At 52.6% G+C, this 17,160-nt stretch overlaps 1 long non-coding RNA gene across 1 annotated transcript in view; it reads right to left on the bottom strand.

Annotated features, from left to right (window-relative positions):
- Positions 1 to 15,574, bottom strand: part of LOC141271043 (uncharacterized) — a 46,116-nt gene extending 30,542 nt beyond the window's left edge. The window contains exon 1 of the long non-coding RNA XR_012321808.1: positions 15,132 to 15,574. This is a non-coding gene — a long non-coding RNA (uncharacterized lncRNA). The remainder of the gene's footprint in view (positions 1 to 15,131) is intronic.
- Positions 15,575 to 17,160: the final 1,586 nt, after the last annotated feature.

The raw sequence follows: 17,160 nt of genomic DNA, 5'->3' as shown, positions 1-17,160 counted from the left end.
CCAGCATCTGTGCAGGACCGCTGGTGCTGTTTGATTGCTGTCACTTCACAACACATGTCCGCGCACAGTGCGGTGTGCAGCTGTGTCTGGTAGTAATGACATGGCAGGGTCGGCACTGCGCCTTTAATTTTGCTTGTGTGTCGCCCTTGCCGCGTCATGACCTGGTACATCCAATATGGTTTCTTACCTGATGGCTTGCTTACCTTTTCCCCACCATACCCAGGATCCCGTGATCCCGCCCTCAAAATAAAGACGCTACAACCTGTTATTTGTTGGATAAATTTTTGGCCACAGCGGCAGTTTATTAACAAACAACAAATAACAATCAAAATAACAATGAATAAATAAATATATATATATATGTGGAGGGAGGGTTCTTGGAGCTAATAGATCTGGCTTTTAAATCAACTATAAGAACTCAACCGCCATGTTACCCTCAGCCGTGCACCACCAGCTCGAGGGCACCAAAAACTTCCACAGTCCGTGAAAGACTAAACCAACTAAAATGCTCCCGAGGTAAAACCCCGTCCAGAGCCCAGAACCGACTGCCAGATCACCCCCCACTCAATTTAAACGACCTGAAATTTTCCCAATTCCTTCCACCGACAATTCGGTACCAACTCCAAGAACCCCACCCCCCGCCAACCACGAACAGCCCTGAAACCTTAGGCTCGTGAGCGCCCCAAAACCACCAACGCCCTTTCAATCCCCTCCTGTATTGCCAGGGCCCAAAGATCGATACCGATTGCATTCAGATGAACACCGTCCTCCAACCAGAAATTACCAACCCCCGATTCCAACTCAAAGTGCCTAACACTTATCCCACCATTCCTTGACACAAAACTGGACACGGCCCTATTTAACTTAACTCGTGCCCTATTTATTCCTTTTACCGATCTGGCTGCCCGCCATTTTTTCCTAGGCACTATATCTGACCAAACCGTCAGCACCCCCGGAAACGAAGACCACAACCTCAAATTATCAAAACGAATATCCCGAATTAATTCCCTCATGGGCCTAGCCCCCAAATCGTTCCCCCCTCATATCTACAACCAGAATATCAGATGTTCTGTCCAATCTAGCCGCTTTGTGAAACTCCGACATAAACCGGCTCCATACCATCCCCCTAAAGCCTAACCACCTGATAACCAGTTGTTCCCTCGGAAAGCCCAATGCACATGTGAATGTCCGAAAATCCAGGCTAACAAGAGAACGCCACCTAAAAGAATAATAATAAACAAGCATATTCAACAACTATTCAACAACTCGCAAATAACACAGTCCTGCGGTATTTAATGCCGAACATACGTCAAATAACGGTCCGAACTCCACCTTCCAATCGGCTTTATCACCTCCGCCCCCAAGCCGCGCCAATCAGCCTCAGACGCTGCACCAATCCTAAAAGAATGTGAACCATAAACACCTGGACTAAGGCCCAACTCCTGCACCCTCCTTTTTAGGACCGCTATAAATTGAAAACGGGAAAGAAATGCCCCGTCGCAATGACGTAACAGTGGGCCGGATCTACCTGACCACACTTGCCAATAAGCCTCCAAGCACCTTCTTGGACACATCAGAGCCCCATCCACTCTGCCCAACACAACGCGCTTGCCTCTACCCAACTGATCAGTCTTTGCACGTCTAATCCAAAAATCGATACCCCTGGCCCGGCAACTCACGTCTTCAGCTAATAAACCTCCCGCCCTGTTCCTGCTGGGGGAGACCAACTCGCCTACTCTCATTGCTCTGAAAAAGGCTAAGGAAAAAGCTAACTTAAACAGATCCGACTCGAAAATAGAACAACAAATCCTCTCCAAAACATGACCTAACCTTTCCAACATACTAAACGTGACTGGCCTACGCTTATCCAAACTTTTGCTACCTTTTCGAAAACCTCTAAGTGCCTGCTTGACTAAAAATGATTTCGTAACATCAGACAATCCCTGCAATTTGAAACCGAATGCAAGCCCAGCAACAAATTTACTGATTCTGGATGCCGACCACCCTAACTCTACAGCCTTACCCACAAGAAACAAGACCGCCAGTGTCCTGTCTTCGTCACTCTCTACCGCCCCCCACTGGGACACCCAGCTTTGCCATACTCGCCACGATGCTTCATAAGAAGACCAGGTCGAACTCGCAACTGACTCCTGGATCAATCTTCCAGCTCATCCATAATCAGCTGCCACAACTGCGAAGGGCATTCGACTACTGCGACTTCTGCCTCCGGTGCCAGTGCCCGAAAACGCTCCCACTGGAAACGAGACAAAGCATCCGCTATAGAATTTTGCACACCTGGCACATGTACCTCCGAAATCCATGCATTCAACTCCAAACACCGGAGTACCAGTTCCCTGACCAACTTAATAACTGGAGGAGACGAGGCCGACAAGCTGTTAATCACCGCCACCACACCCATATTATCACAGTGGAACCTAATTCTCCGATTCAAGAAGAACTCCCCCCAAATCGAGACTAGGACTACAATTGGGAATAACTCCAAAGAGCAAGATTCTTTGTAAAACCCTTCTCCTTCCATGAATCAGGCCATTTTCCAACACTCCACTTCCCTTTACAAAAAGCCCCATAGCCAGCACCGCCTGCAGCGTCCGTGTAAATCTCGCAATCAAAGCTATTCAAAAACTCCTGCTGAATCAATGACCTGCCATTGTAATTGTCCAAAAAACGCTTCCACACCAACAAATCCTCCCTGTGCTCTCTATTCAAATGAATGAAATGATGAGATGCCCGCACGCCGGCTGTCGCCCTTGACAGCCTATGACAAAATATTCTGCCCATATGCATAATCCTACAAGCAAAGTTCAATCTCCCAAACAGCGACTGCAGCTCCTTCAATGTTACCTTGCGCAACTTACCGATTCGCTCAACCTCCTGCCTGAGCAATGACAATTTATCCTCGGGCAATCGGCACTCCATTTGTTCCGCATCAATCAGTATTCCCAAAAAACTCAAAACGGTACAAGGACCTTCGGGGGTTTTTTTAGCCAAAGGAACACCAAAACGTTCTGCAACCCACACCATGGCTGCTAACAAATTACCACAAACAAACAAATCTGGGGGACCTATGAACAAAAAGTCATCCAGGTAATCAATGACAGACTGCACCCCCGCAACCTCCCTGACCACCCATTTCAGAAAAGTACGGAAAGTTTCAAACAATGAACATGAAATTGAACAACCCATAGGCAAACACCTATCCAGGAAATAACCTTTGTCCCAAAAACAACCCAATAACGAAATGCTAGCCGGGTGAACCGGAAGTAACTGAAAAGCTGAATCAATGTCGGTTTTTGCTAACAATGACCCCTGTGATGAAAGCCGGCCGGTGGGTGCAGCTCTCTGGCGCCCCCTTACCTCTCAGGTCAGTCAAGGTACTGCACCTAGAGAAAGTAGTGCCAGGAAGCTGCAACCAGCGCAGGGAACACGGTAGTGTGTTATCCCTTCAACGTCACTAAACCGTAACGTCACTACACAGCACAACTCGCTAGCGCCCTCTTAGCCTCAGGTCAGTCAAGGAACTGCACCTAGGATAAGCGGTCGCCAGGGAGACTGTCCTGTAACCTACTGGGTATCGGGGCCCTCTGTAGTGAGGGCGGTATATATATCTTCCTTGGCCGCGCCAGGAATATATATATCTGAACCTCCGACCGTCACTACCAGCCTTCCCCAATCCCCAGTTGGTATGCTGCCACCAGTCCCTATTTTAGATATACGCCCAGTCCGTGAATGGGCCTATATCGGGTCAGGAACCAACCCTGGGTAGCGTTTTGGCTTGAGCCGAGCTCACCCGGACGTGCGTTCGTTATGCAGAATAAAAGGCAGGCCCACAATTACTTGAGGTAATTGATTATAATAATACACTAGATACACGATATACAACTAAATATACACAGGTATAAGGTCAGGCTAAACTATACAACAATGGAATACAACACACAGAATCACCACAGCATATCAGTTACCGGTTTCTTGATTTTCTTGTGACGCAGGGAGAGGATTCTGCGATCGCAGGCACGGTTCTTTGTTACAGGCTGAGGCCTACCACCGCATGGTCAAACTGCTCCTCCCCTTGGTGGCCTCAGCTGGTGCTCAGATGTTCAGCACACCACTCTTGGGTCAAGACTGACTTGTCTCTTGTCTGTCCTGCTATCTTACCTGCCCCGTCCCGCCCACTGCTGGTGAGGTCAGCTGGCTCAGTCTCCACCCTCAGGTCTAACTTCGATCAGAAGCCCAAATTCTATGGAACCCAATAACTTCTTCTGGGATGGTCTCATGATACCCCCAGGGGTTCCCATGGATTCGGGCCGCCGTAACCGACCTTTTGATATCAATTATGATACCATACGGTCCTCAGGAATGGCTCCGCGCTATATCTTGGCTTCCAGAGCACGTACAAACGTCTACCGCGGAGGCTTGTGTGCGCAATGGCTCCGGGACGCCGTGATATTTTTTTATTGGCCCATCCCACGCAACATGCGTGTACTATTCATGTTTCTATATCTTATGCCTCCATGCTTGTGACAGACAAAGAAACTAGTCCTATGGGACAAATGGTCAGGTACAGATAGACGAAGCACCCCCCCCTGCTGGCTGTGTTTCCTCTCGAAGTCTTTGAAGCTCCTAGCATTCAAGTGTTAAGTAGGCTTCTTATCTTACAGGAGCCTGGATGGGGGGAAACTATCTAGTTGACGTTTTAACAGAAGGTCCCAAGGGTGGGGGCTGCTGAAGTGTGGCCATCCCTGGATATGATTTATCATTACCAAGATGGCGGCTACAGGTTCATCACACCTCCCCCTATACGAGGGCGCGAGGGGGTAGCACATTCCTGTGTTCCCCCGTGCGTCCTTCTGCACCCTCCCCTTGCCGGGATAACCCGTCAGCGTTACCGTGGTCACGGCCTCTTCTGTGGCGAATGGAGAAGTGGTACTGCTGGAGAGCGAGGCTCCAGCGTAGCAACCTGCCATTCGACCCAGAGACCGTGTGTAACCAGCTGAGGGGGTTGTGGTCCGTCTCCACGGTGAAATGGCTCCCGTACAAGTAGGGCTGCAGACGCTGCAGGGCCCATACAATTGCCAGGCATTCTTTTTCCACCGTGGAGTAAGCCACCTCCCGGGGCAGTAGCTTCCTGCTCAGGTACAAGACAGGATGTTCCTGGCCTGTCGTGTTGACCTGACTTAGCACAGCACCGAGGCCAAAGTCACTGGCGTCGGTCTGTACCACAAACGGCCGGTCGAAGTCGGCAGCTTGCAGTACAGGGGAGCTACTTAGGGCGGCCTTGAGTGCCCCGAAAGCTGTCTCGCAGGCGACTGTCCAGTCGACTGCGACGGGCAGCTTCTTCTTGGTGAGGTCCGTCAGGGGCTTGGCCAGGGTGCTATAGTGTGGGACGAACCTCCTATAGTACCCGGCGGTCCCCAAGAAGGACATCACCTGCTTTTTGGTCCTAGGAGTGGGCCAGGATGCGATGGCATCCACTTTCCCCGGTTCTGGCTTCAGAACCCCCCCGCCTACCCGGTGACCCAGGTAGAGGACCTCACTCATGCCCAGCTGGCACTTTTCCGGCTTGATGGTCAAGCCTGCCCGGTGGATCCGACCGAGCACCTGCCGCAGGTGCTCTAGGTGATCCTCCCAAGTGGGACTGAAGACTGCAATATCGTCCAAGTACGCAGCCGCGTACCCTTCAAGTCCCTCAAGCAGCGTATTGACCATCCGCTGAAAAGTGGCAGGGGCATTCTTCATGCCGAATGGCATCACTGTGGACTCGTACAGTCCAAAAGGGGTGATAAAGGCAGAGCGTTCCCTTGCCGCGGGGGTCAGAGGAATCTGCCAGTACCCCCGGCTCAGATCCATGATGGTCAGGTACTTAGCCCCGGCCATCCGATCGAGCAGGTCATCGATGCGTGGTATGGGGAACGCATCGGTGGCCGTTACAGCGTTGAGCCCCCGGTAGTCCACGCAGAACCGTGTAGTTCGGTCCTTCTTTGGTACGAGGACTACAGGCGAGGCCCACGCGCTGCTGGATGCCTGGATCACCCCCAGCTTCAGCATCTCGTCTATCTCTTGGCGCATGTTTCCCTGCACCTCGAAAGAGACCCGATATGCTGAACGCCGGATCGGCGGGTGATCGCCAGTGTCCACGTCGTGGACAGCCATCTCAGTCCTTCCGGGCAGGCTGCTGAACAGCCCCCGGAAGGGGTGCAGGGTGGTCCCCAGCTGGGACCGTTGGTCCTCCGTGAGCTGGTGGCCAACCCCCACATCCTCGATGGACCCACCCGCCTTGGCTTGGGTGAGCAGATCCAGGAGGGTTTCTACCTCTCCTTCCTCGGGAAGGTTGCACACTGGGTGGGCAGTCGCTTCCCGCTCATGATGAGCCTTCATCATGTTCACGTGGAAGGCCTTCCTCCTTCCACGGGCGTGATCCAGGGTGACCAGATAGGTGACGGCATTGAGTTTCTGGTGCACGAAGTAGGGACCTTCCCAGGCTGCCTGAAGCTTGTTCTGTGGTACGGGGACCAGTACCCACACCTTTTGACCCACCTGGTAGGTCCTCTCACAAGCATTCTGGTCGTACCACCGCTTCTGGTCGGCCTGGGCCTGGGCCATATTGTCCTGCACCAGCTTTGCCAAGGCCATCATCCTGTCCCGGTGGCGCACGACATACTCGATGACCGACACCTCGGGGGTGGCCAAATCCCCTTCCCATGCTTCCTTCACCAGAGCCAGGGGGCCCCGTACCCGTCGCCCGTACAGGAGCTCAAAGGGGGAGAACCCCGTTGAGGCCTGCGGAACCTCCCGGTAAGCAAATAGGAGGTGTGGGAGGTAACGCTCCCAGTCTCTCCCGTGGGAGTCGACCAACATCTTAAGCATCTGCTTTAAGGTGCCATTGAACCGCTCACACAGGCCATTAGTCTGTGGGTGATACGGGCTGGCCACCAGATGTTGCACCTGCATTTGCTTACAGAGGGACTCCATCAGCCGCGACATGAACTGGGTCCCTCGGTCGGTGAGCATTTCTTGGGGGAAACCCACTCTGGAGAAGATCTCCAGTAAGGCGGTAGCCACCTTGTCGGCCCGAATGGACGACAAAGCTACCGCTTCCGGGTACCGGGTGGCATAGTCCACTACCGTGAGTATGAAGCATTTCCCGGAGTGGCTGGGAGTGGACAGAGGTCCAATAAGATCCACAGCAACCCTCGAGAAAGGCTCTTCGATGATTGGCAGAGTTACCAGTGGGGCTTTGGGGCGCGGCCCCGCCTTCCCCACCCTCTGACAGGTGTCACACGAACGGCAGTAGGCACCCACCGCGGCTCCCATCCCAGGCCAGTAGAAATGCTGAGCTATCCTGGCCTTGGTTTTAGCGATCCCTAGGTGTCCGGCCATCGGAATCTCGTGTGCGATCCGCAACAATTCCGCCCTGAACGGATAGGGTACCACTAACTGTCGGTCCCTGGGCCACGCCTCCGGTGAACCCTGCTGGACCGTTACCCGGTACAGCCGTCCCTGGTCCCAGACCACCCGCTCGCAGTCTGACTCCATGGGAGGCTGTGCCGCCTGTTCCTTGAGAGCTTTCAGGCTGTCGTCTGCTTCCAACGCAGCCTGAAATTCCTGACTTGATGTGGCCAGAATCGACGAAACTGCCACATCCTCTGTCAGCCCCTCCGGGCATGTCACCTGGCCGCTGTCTGACCCGGCAGACACTTGGTCAGAAGTGGGGAAGCCGTCGGACCTCTGCAAGGCTCCTTGGGCTCCGGCGCTCCCACTCCTGGTGACAGCGGCTATGACCGCTGTGACCGTGGGTAGTGCCTGCTTCCCCTCTGTTTCTGACCAAGCCGCCCGATCAGGCAGGCTTCCTAGGCCTTTGGACATCTCGGATGTGGGGAACTCCTGCCCTGGGGTCTTACCTGGCGGCTCCTCTCTTGGGACACCCCCACCTCCCATGGCCTGTTCCTCCCCCTGCAGTGGGCCTATACTCAGCAGCCTGGATACCCCTGGGAGCCCTACACTGCCGGTAGCTGCCCCCCTCTCCATCCCTGAGCTTCCCTCTACAGAATCCTGCCCGCCCCCTCCCTCACCGGAGGACAAGAGGTCACGGCACGCCGGCTGAGCACCTCTGCGGGCATCCCCACACTCCCCACCTGCTTTCACTAACCCTGTTTGTGTTGTGTCTGTGCAGGTGTTACCCTCAGGTTTCACTCCCTCCTCCTCAGCAGGACACACACTACATACAACATGGTTGGCATTAGCAGCAGACAAATCAATACACTCTTGGGGGGCCGAACTTGGGGGTTCAGAGGGTACATACTGCGATACTAGACGCCCCAAGTCGGTCCCTAATAAAACATTTGCGGGAATATTTGGCGTTACTCCCACCTCCCGCATCCCCCTTCCGGCACCCCAGTCCAAATACACCATGGCAACGGGAAGTGCCGGCTCCACGCCTCCAACCCCGGAGACGGAAAGAGTCTTTCCTGGTACCAAGTCCTGGGGGGACACCACCTCAGGCCGTACCAGTGTTCGTTCAGCGCCCGTGTCCCGCAGTCCCATGACCGCAGAACGGCCTATGGTGACGGGTTGGATGTTGTCCAGGGACCTACCACCACCCCCTCCCACACACAAAACATTGGGCGCTCTCTGGGACTGGGATGGGGTCTTTTGGCGCTGGGGACACTCAGCCCTAAAGTGTCCTGGTTTGTTGCATAGATGACAACGTCTTACGTCTGGTCCTTGCCTGGAGAGGGCAACAGGGGGATACACCCCTTGTGTTCTAGGGGCCGGGGAAACAGGGGCATGACTGGGCTTACCCCCTCTCCAGGTGCTGCTGGCAGACTTCTTCAGCTCAGGCGCCCTGTTATTGGCATACTCGTCTGCCAGGGCGGCTGTAGCAGAAGCCCCTGTTGGTTTTCGGTCACGGAGGAACTGTCGGAGGTCCTCTGGGCAGTTCCACAAGAACTGCTCCGTGACGAACAGTTCCTGGACCTCCTGGCGGGTAGTAAGCGCTAGACCCGAGGTCCAGTGCTCTGCGGCTCTCAACAGCGCCCGCATATGATCGGTCCAGGTGTCCTTGGGGCCACGCAGCAGGCTCCGGAACTTCTGGCGGTACGACTCGGGAGTGAGGTTGTACTGCCGGATCAGGGCCCGCTTGATGCAGTCGTAGTTCTGTACCTCCCCGGCAGGTAAGTCCCCCAAGGCATCCAGGGACTTACCCCTCAAACGGGGGGTCAGGTATCTGGCCCACTGATCCCGGGCCAGATGGTGCTGAAGACAGGTCCGTTCAAATGCCACCAGAAAGGAGTCCAGGTCCCCATCCTTCTCCAGTAGAGGGAAGTCCTCAGCTCGGACTTTGGACGACTTGGTCTCCTGATGGGTTGGTTGCTCTAGCGGAAGCCCCCGCTGGGCCAGGTCCAGTTGGTGCTGGCGCTCCGCAGCTCGCTCTGCACGCTCTGCAGCTTCACGCTCCGCAGCCTCCCGGCGCTCTGCAGCCCGCTCTGCACGCTCCGCAGCCTCCCGGCGCTCCGCAGCTTCGCGCTCCTCCTCCGCTGCCTTCTCTGATGCTGCCAGGAGGGTTTTGTAGACGGCATCGCCATGAGACTGGAGACTTGCCATAGCCGCTTGTAAAAGGGCTTGTGATCTGGACAGGCTGGGCTGGGTAGGTGGTGGGCAGCCCACTGCGGGACCGTATACTGGGGACTGGCTCCCTGAGGTGCCCGGGCTGGACTCCTCCTCGCCATGAGTAACAATGTCCTCCCCTCCTGCCACACGGACCGTAGCATTAGCCTCCTGCAGGGTCTTGCTCCTGGTGCCGTCTGCCATCTTGGTAACCGACACCGCTGCAACCCTGAGTTTGCACACACCTTGTTATACTTTTAGCCTGACCGTCTAATGTTGGGCTGACCTTAAGACTCCAGCAGTGGAAGTTACCACTGGCAGTCTTTAGTGCCTGGGAGTAGGGGTCCCACAACACTATTATTTTGCAATCCCACCGCTCTGCCACCAATGTGATGAAAGCCGGCCGGTGGGTGCAGCTCTCTGGCGCCCCCTTACCTCTCAGGTCAGTCAAGGTACTGCACCTAGAGAAAGTAGTGCCAGGAAGCTGCAACCAGCGCAGGGAACACGGTAGTGTGTTATCCCTTCAACGTCACTAAACCGTAACGTCACTACACAGCACAACTCGCTAGCGCCCTCTTAGCCTCAGGTCAGTCAAGGAACTGCACCTAGGATAAGCGGTCGCCAGGGAGACTGTCCTGTAACCTACTGGGTATCGGGGCCCTCTGTAGTGAGGGCGGTATATATATCTTCCTTGGCCGCGCCAGGAATATATATATCTGAACCTCCGACCGTCACTACCAGCCTTCCCCAATCCCCAGTTGGTATGCTGCCACCAGTCCCTATTTTAGATATACGCCCAGTCCGTGAATGGGCCTATATCGGGTCAGGAACCAACCCTGGGTAGCGTTTTGGCTTGAGCCGAGCTCACCCGGACGTGCGTTCGTTATGCAGAATAAAAGGCAGGCCCACAATTACTTGAGGTAATTGATTATAATAATACACTAGATACACGATATACAACTAAATATACACAGGTATAAGGTCAGGCTAAACTATACAACAATGGAATACAACACACAGAATCACCACAGCATATCAGTTACCGGTTTCTTGATTTTCTTGTGACGCAGGGAGAGGATTCTGCGATCGCAGGCACGGTTCTTTGTTACAGGCTGAGGCCTACCACCGCATGGTCAAACTGCTCCTCCCCTTGGTGGCCTCAGCTGGTGCTCAGATGTTCAGCACACCACTCTTGGGTCAAGACTGACTTGTCTCTTGTCTGTCCTGCTATCTTACCTGCCCCGTCCCGCCCACTGCTGGTGAGGTCAGCTGGCTCAGTCTCCACCCTCAGGTCTAACTTCGATCAGAAGCCCAAATTCTATGGAACCCAATAACTTCTTCTGGGATGGTCTCATGATACCCCCAGGGGTTCCCATGGATTCGGGCCGCCGTAACCGACCTTTTGATATCAATTATGATACCATACGGTCCTCAGGAATGGCTCCGCGCTATATCTTGGCTTCCAGAGCACGTACAAACGTCTACCGCGGAGGCTTGTGTGCGCAATGGCTCCGGGACGCCGTGATATTTTTTTATTGGCCCATCCCACGCAACATGCGTGTACTATTCATGTTTCTATATCTTATGCCTCCATGCTTGTGACAGACAAAGAAACTAGTCCTATGGGACAAATGGTCAGGTACAGATAGACGAAGCACCCCCCCCTGCTGGCTGTGTTTCCTCTCGAAGTCTTTGAAGCTCCTAGCATTCAAGTGTGAAGTAGGCTTCTTATCTTACAGGAGCCTGGATGGGGGGAAACTATCTAGTTGACGTTTTAACAGAAGGTCCCAAGGGTGGGGGCTGCTGAAGTGTGGCCATCCCTGGATATGATTTATCATTACCAAGATGGCGGCTACAGGTTCATCACAACCCCCGCCCGTACCGCCGCACCCAAGACACCGCAGCATCAAATGATGTATATTCAACCGAACATAATTCTGGCGCGATACCGTCATTGACCAAACAACCTTTTGGATACGACAAATGCTGAATCAAACGAAATTTATTCGGCTCCTTCTTAGGAACTACCCCAAGGGAGAAATGATCACCCCTTCAACCGGTAGACTATCAAACGGTCCAGCCATACGACCTAACTCCACCTCCTTCGACAACTTAGCACTAACAACCTCTGGATGCAACAAAGCAGACCTCAAATTCTTAATAGAGAAAGGGACTTTATGATCCAGTGGCGGGATCCTGAAACCTTCCAAAAACCCATTCCTAATAATAGTAGCCTTCAATTGATCAGGATATCTACTTAGAAAGGGGGCCATCCCTACCAGATTCACTGGAGTCACCCCCTTGACCGGCACCCATAGGCAGCTTTCCTTTCCCTTTTTTAAAGCATTTTGCGGCCACATGGGAGCTCCCATTGCAATGGGAACAAACATGTTTGAACTTACAGGTGTTCCCGTATTTGCACTGGCCGTCATTAAATTGCCAGCACGTTCCAGACTTCTCTTTTCCTCCCTGTGTTCCCTGACTACCTCCCCCCTGCCCTGACGGTTGACTCCCGCTTCCTCCGCACCCATGAAAGGACTGCCCGTACCTAGCGGGGGCCATGACTTTCAACCAAAGGCCAATATCTTTCTGGTCCCATTTAATCTCAAGCCGCACCGCCTTCCTCTGTCTGAATTGCTCGTCGTACCTCAGCCATGTCTGTCCCCCGTATGTACGATGCGCTTCTCCAATAGAATCTAAATAACAGAATAAACCCGAGCAATTCTCAGGAAACTTCTCCCCAATGACCCCGGCCAATATAGCAAACGCTTGAAGCCAATTAACAAATGTCTGAGGAATCAAGCGCTACCTGCGCTGCTCCTCCTCCTCCATTTTGCCATCATCCTTCTTCCCTTTATCTAAATTAAACTTCTCCAAGGGAAGGAGGGAGAAAATTTCGACATTCTCATCGCGCCAAATTTTCTCCTTCACCTCTTTTTTTAAATGTGCCCCCAGCGGCCCCTCGAAGCACACATAAACCTCACCCTTTGCCCTGTCATCCAGCTACACCGTATCGCCCTTGTCTTTTTCCGTCTGAACCGACACTGAAACACCCATAGATGCTACCTCTGTGCCCGCCGCAGACCCAGCCACACCGTTACTAGACTGTGGCAATACATCCTGACCTGGCAACCAGGCTCCTACGGGGGATGCCCTTGACCCTCTCGCCGCCCCGCCCTCCATTCTTAACAAAATGTGTGACATACTATGCAAGATATCCCTAATCCCTGATACCTCTGCACCCCCGGAACCACCTAAAGTCCTCCACCCTGGCCCTGCAAACTGACCACTACCTTCCCCAAGCAATACAGCCCCTGTGGGCGACAAACCAGACATAGATTCATACTCACGCTGCTGCGCAGGTGCTGTGTCCCCGCCAGCCGCAAATCCTGAGTCCTGACGATCTCTCCCTCCGTCACGGTCGCCGCTGGAATCAGATCCTTCTGAATCAGTTCGCTGCTCAAGGCCCATGACCCTGGCCTCCACATCACCAGGGGGGACCTGAACAGACGCTGCAGATGGGCTTCTCACCGAGGATCGCCTCCCGCCGGACCTCCTTGCACTCCTGGATGCAGCTGTGGGCGTCCTCCGACTTCCAGACCCAGACACACGGGCTCCGACTAGATGAACGCTGCTGGGCAAAGCGGTGCCGCTGCCCGCCTCTACCTCCACTCCTCATCTTCCACATGAGCCAGGCAGCAGGGGTTCCCTGGAGTGCTGCCTGCCCGCAGATGCACTGCTCCCTGGTCTCCTGGTGTTACTCCCAGCAGGCACCCCGACAGGAGTAACGCCAGTGGTGCCTGCCGCATGATGTACAGCTCCCCAGTTTCTCCTGGTCCCCCCTCCCGGTACTGTGGCCCACTCTACTAGTAACAGCTGGCCTGCGCGGCTCAGCTGCATTGCGCATGCGCCGGTCGGCCGGGGCCCGGACCTCCAGCTCCGGCAACGCTGCTCCCGCAGGCCGCACTTCTGGTGCGGCCCTCACTTCCGGTACGGCCTTTACTTCCGGCGCGGCCCTGACTTCCGGTGCGGGCCGCGCTCGTCGTTGTGCAGCGCCAACAGACCGGCTGGGCGGATTCCTGCCAGGGCGAGCGTGGCGGGCAGGGACCGGAGGGGCTCCGGAGCCTGCGCCTGTTGCGTGTGGATACCTCCGGTGACAGTCTCTCCGAGGGCCTGGTCCTCCTGCTTCTTCTCCCCGCTCCTGACGGCGCCTCCTGATTTCCAGCTGCTTCAAGCAGGGCAGACAGCTGGGCCTCTAGCCATCCTCCGCTGCATGACCGGGTGACGTCTCTCAGCTGGACCACCAGGGATTCCATTTTCCAGGTAAACTCTCTCTGCTGCTCCTCAGGGAATGGCGGTTTTCCCGCACTTTTCCCTATATATCCGTCTCTCCCACTGCCCGCTCCCAACTTCCCATTGTCCAATCCCCACAACCGCCACTTTTAAAAAAGGGGAGGTGAAACCTCCAGGCCAATCCCGGTCATGGGTGGCTTCCCCCTAGCTGTGCTGTCTCCAGCCCCCTCATTTACTAGCAGACACAGCCGCACAGCACACTGCACGCGCCCATGTCTGGTAAAGTGACAGCAATCAAACAGCGCCAGCGGTCCTGCTCAGATGCTGGGGGAGCGGCGAGTGGGCCCACCTGATGGTCCAGAGCCTTGTCTGTGACGGCCATCAAACACACGCTGGCGGCCCTGCACTGCCAGATGCTTGAGGAGCTGGATGGGAGGCAGGCCGGGGCAGGTGAGCGAGGCTTGTTGCCGGCTTCCCCAATCCCCATATTGAAAATATTTTGATGTCTGTGTGTGCAAGCATGATAGGAATATCTGTGTATGTCAGTGTGTATGACTGTGTATATACAAGTGCTTCTCACTAAATTAGAATATCATCAAAAAGTTAATTTATTTCAGTTCTTCAATACAAAAAGTGAAACTCATATATTATATAGAGTCATTACCAAAGAGTGATCTATTTCAAGTGTATATTTCTGTTAATGTTGATGATTGGCTTACAGCCAATGAAAACACAAAAGTCATTATCTCAGTAAATTAGAATAATTAACAACAAACACCTACAAAAGCTTCCTAAGCATTTAAAAAGGTCCCTTAGTCTGTTTCAGTAGACTCCACAATCATGGGGAAGACTGCTGACTTGACAGATGTTCAGAAGGCAGTCATTGACACACTCCACAAGGAGGGTAAGCCACAAAAGGTTATTGCTAAAGAAGCTGACTGTTCACAGAGTGCTGTATCCAAACATATTAATGGACAGTTGAGTGGAAGGAAAAAGTGTGGTAGAAAAAGGTGAACAAGCAACCGCAGCCTTGAAAGGATTGTTAAGAAAAGGCCATTCAAAAATTTGGGGGAGATTCACAAGGAGTGGACTGCTGCTGGAGTCATTGCTTCAAGAGCCACCACACACAGACGTATCCAGGACATGGGCTACAAGTGTCGCATTCCTTGTGTCAAGCCACTCATAACCAATAGACAACGCCAGAAGCGTCTTACCTGGGCCAAGGAGAAAGACCTGGACTGTTGCTCAGTGGTCCAAGGTGTTGTTTTCAGATGAAAGTAAATTTTGCATTTCATTTGGAAATCAAGGTCCCAGAGTCTGGAGGAAGAGTGGAGAGGCCACAATCCAAGCTGCTTGAGGTCTAGTGTGAAGTTTCCACAATCAGTGATGGTTTGGGGAGCCATGTCATCTGCTGGTGTAGGTCCACTGTGTTTTATCAAGACCAAAGTCAGCGCAGCCGTCTACCAGGAAATTTTAGAGCACTTCATGCTTCCCTCTGCCGACAAGCTATTTGGAGATGGAAATGTTATTCTCCAGCAGGACTTGGCACCTGTCCACACTGTCAAAAGTACCAATACCTGGTTTAAAAACAACAGTATCACTGTGCTTGATTGGCCAGAAAACTCGCCTGACCTTAACCCCATAGAGAATCTGTCACAATACCATGTACACAGAAAGCTGTGGTGCAGACAGCATTATACACAGCTCAAAGTCAACAACTGAGCTCTGCTAGATCTGCAGCAGAAAAAAATGATTCTATCATAACTGCTGCACTCAGTATTCTAAGTAACACATTGCTGGAATCAGTGTCTGTGTCCCTACATCATGGTGCTGTCAGATTACATAGCAAAACCCCACTGACAGATTCCCTTTAATACAGGTTGTGATATGAAAAAAATGCAAATTAAAAAAAAAAAAAATACATGTAACAAAAGTCTGATTTAATCAAAATAATCTAATAATACATTCCCCTTAAAGGGAACCTGTTACCAGAAAAAACGCTATTGACCTGCAGAGATGCGGTTAATCTGCAGGTTAATAGTGTTATTAACCTGCTCAGCACACGCACTTAACCAAACACTGTCGGAAGAAAATTTTATTCCCACCGGCAGCGTTCGGCTTCCATTCACGGTGGGCGGCGTGGGTTCAGTCACCGCTCTGTGTACAGAGCGCTGCAGCTGTAACCGCGCACCCGCACTGACTGACAGCCGGCTGAAATGCAGAGCCAGTATCAGTCAGTGCAGGGGGCATGGTTACAGCCGCCCCTATGACTGGAAGCCAAATGCTGCCGGGAGGAATAAAGTTAATTTTCTCCCTGCAGAGTCCGTCTAAGTGCAGGCACCGGCTAGTGTTATTAACCACCATTGGTGAAGTAAGAGTGGCTCCCTATCTGGTAGACCAAACTCCTCCATGTATTACTTGGTTTTACATTAATTTGAATGAAATACCCCATTTTTGCTCTAGTGCCTACAAGAGGGGAAATGAATGAGTGTGTAGACCTTCCACCAGCCAAAACATCTGATCATTGGGGGTTCCAGGAGTCCAGCCAAAAGTTCTGAGCTGCTATTAGAGGAGGTGTTATGTTCATGATAAGATCTCTTTAATGCGGTTATCATAGAACATTACATTTAGGAAATTCTGCCTAAACAAATGTTTACAAAAATAAACCTTGCTTCTGTGTGACAGTGACTGAGGCCACTATTTTTTTTGCCTGTGGCCACCTTTGATCGTTTACTCCAAGTTGAGATACCATTCATAACCTATCAGACTTTATTCTTTATTTAACTACTTGTTATATGATGAAAGAAAGAAATTCTACATAGTGGAATTGACCTCTCTCATGAGAGACCCCAAGTACCGCTCTTGTAGACAGATAGCTGCAGAACTCTTTGCTTAGGGAAGACGTGTGGCATGTCCGCTCTCATGGAAGAAAGGAAAGAAGTGTTTACTTAAGAAAGGTATTTTTCAATCATCCCATTGAGAAAAAGCTGACCTCCTTACCGGGCAGCAGAATCTCCCTGAAATCTTTTGTTTGAAGAAAACATTGTACAGGAATCATCTGCGAGTGGGCTTCCTGAGGGGGAGACTGAGAATTAATAACTCTAGAAAGGCAAAGATGCACCACGGGACTCCTCCTAGGGTGGAACCGGTGACCTTTCATCACTGGCTTTGACATTAACAAGCAATGCTCTAGATTTCCGAACAAATGAAAACCCACCCAATCCAACTTGTTTTTGTTATAGG

This window comes from Phyllobates terribilis, unplaced genomic scaffold (genome assembly GCF_046119375.1).
Source record: "Phyllobates terribilis strain yellow unplaced genomic scaffold, ASM4611937v1 Scaffold_5__5_contigs__length_657084704, whole genome shotgun sequence".
Lineage (NCBI taxonomy): Eukaryota > Metazoa > Chordata > Amphibia > Anura > Dendrobatidae > Phyllobates > Phyllobates terribilis.
The sequence above is the reverse complement of the archived record's forward strand: the minus strand, read 5'-3'. Positions and strand labels throughout refer to the sequence as shown.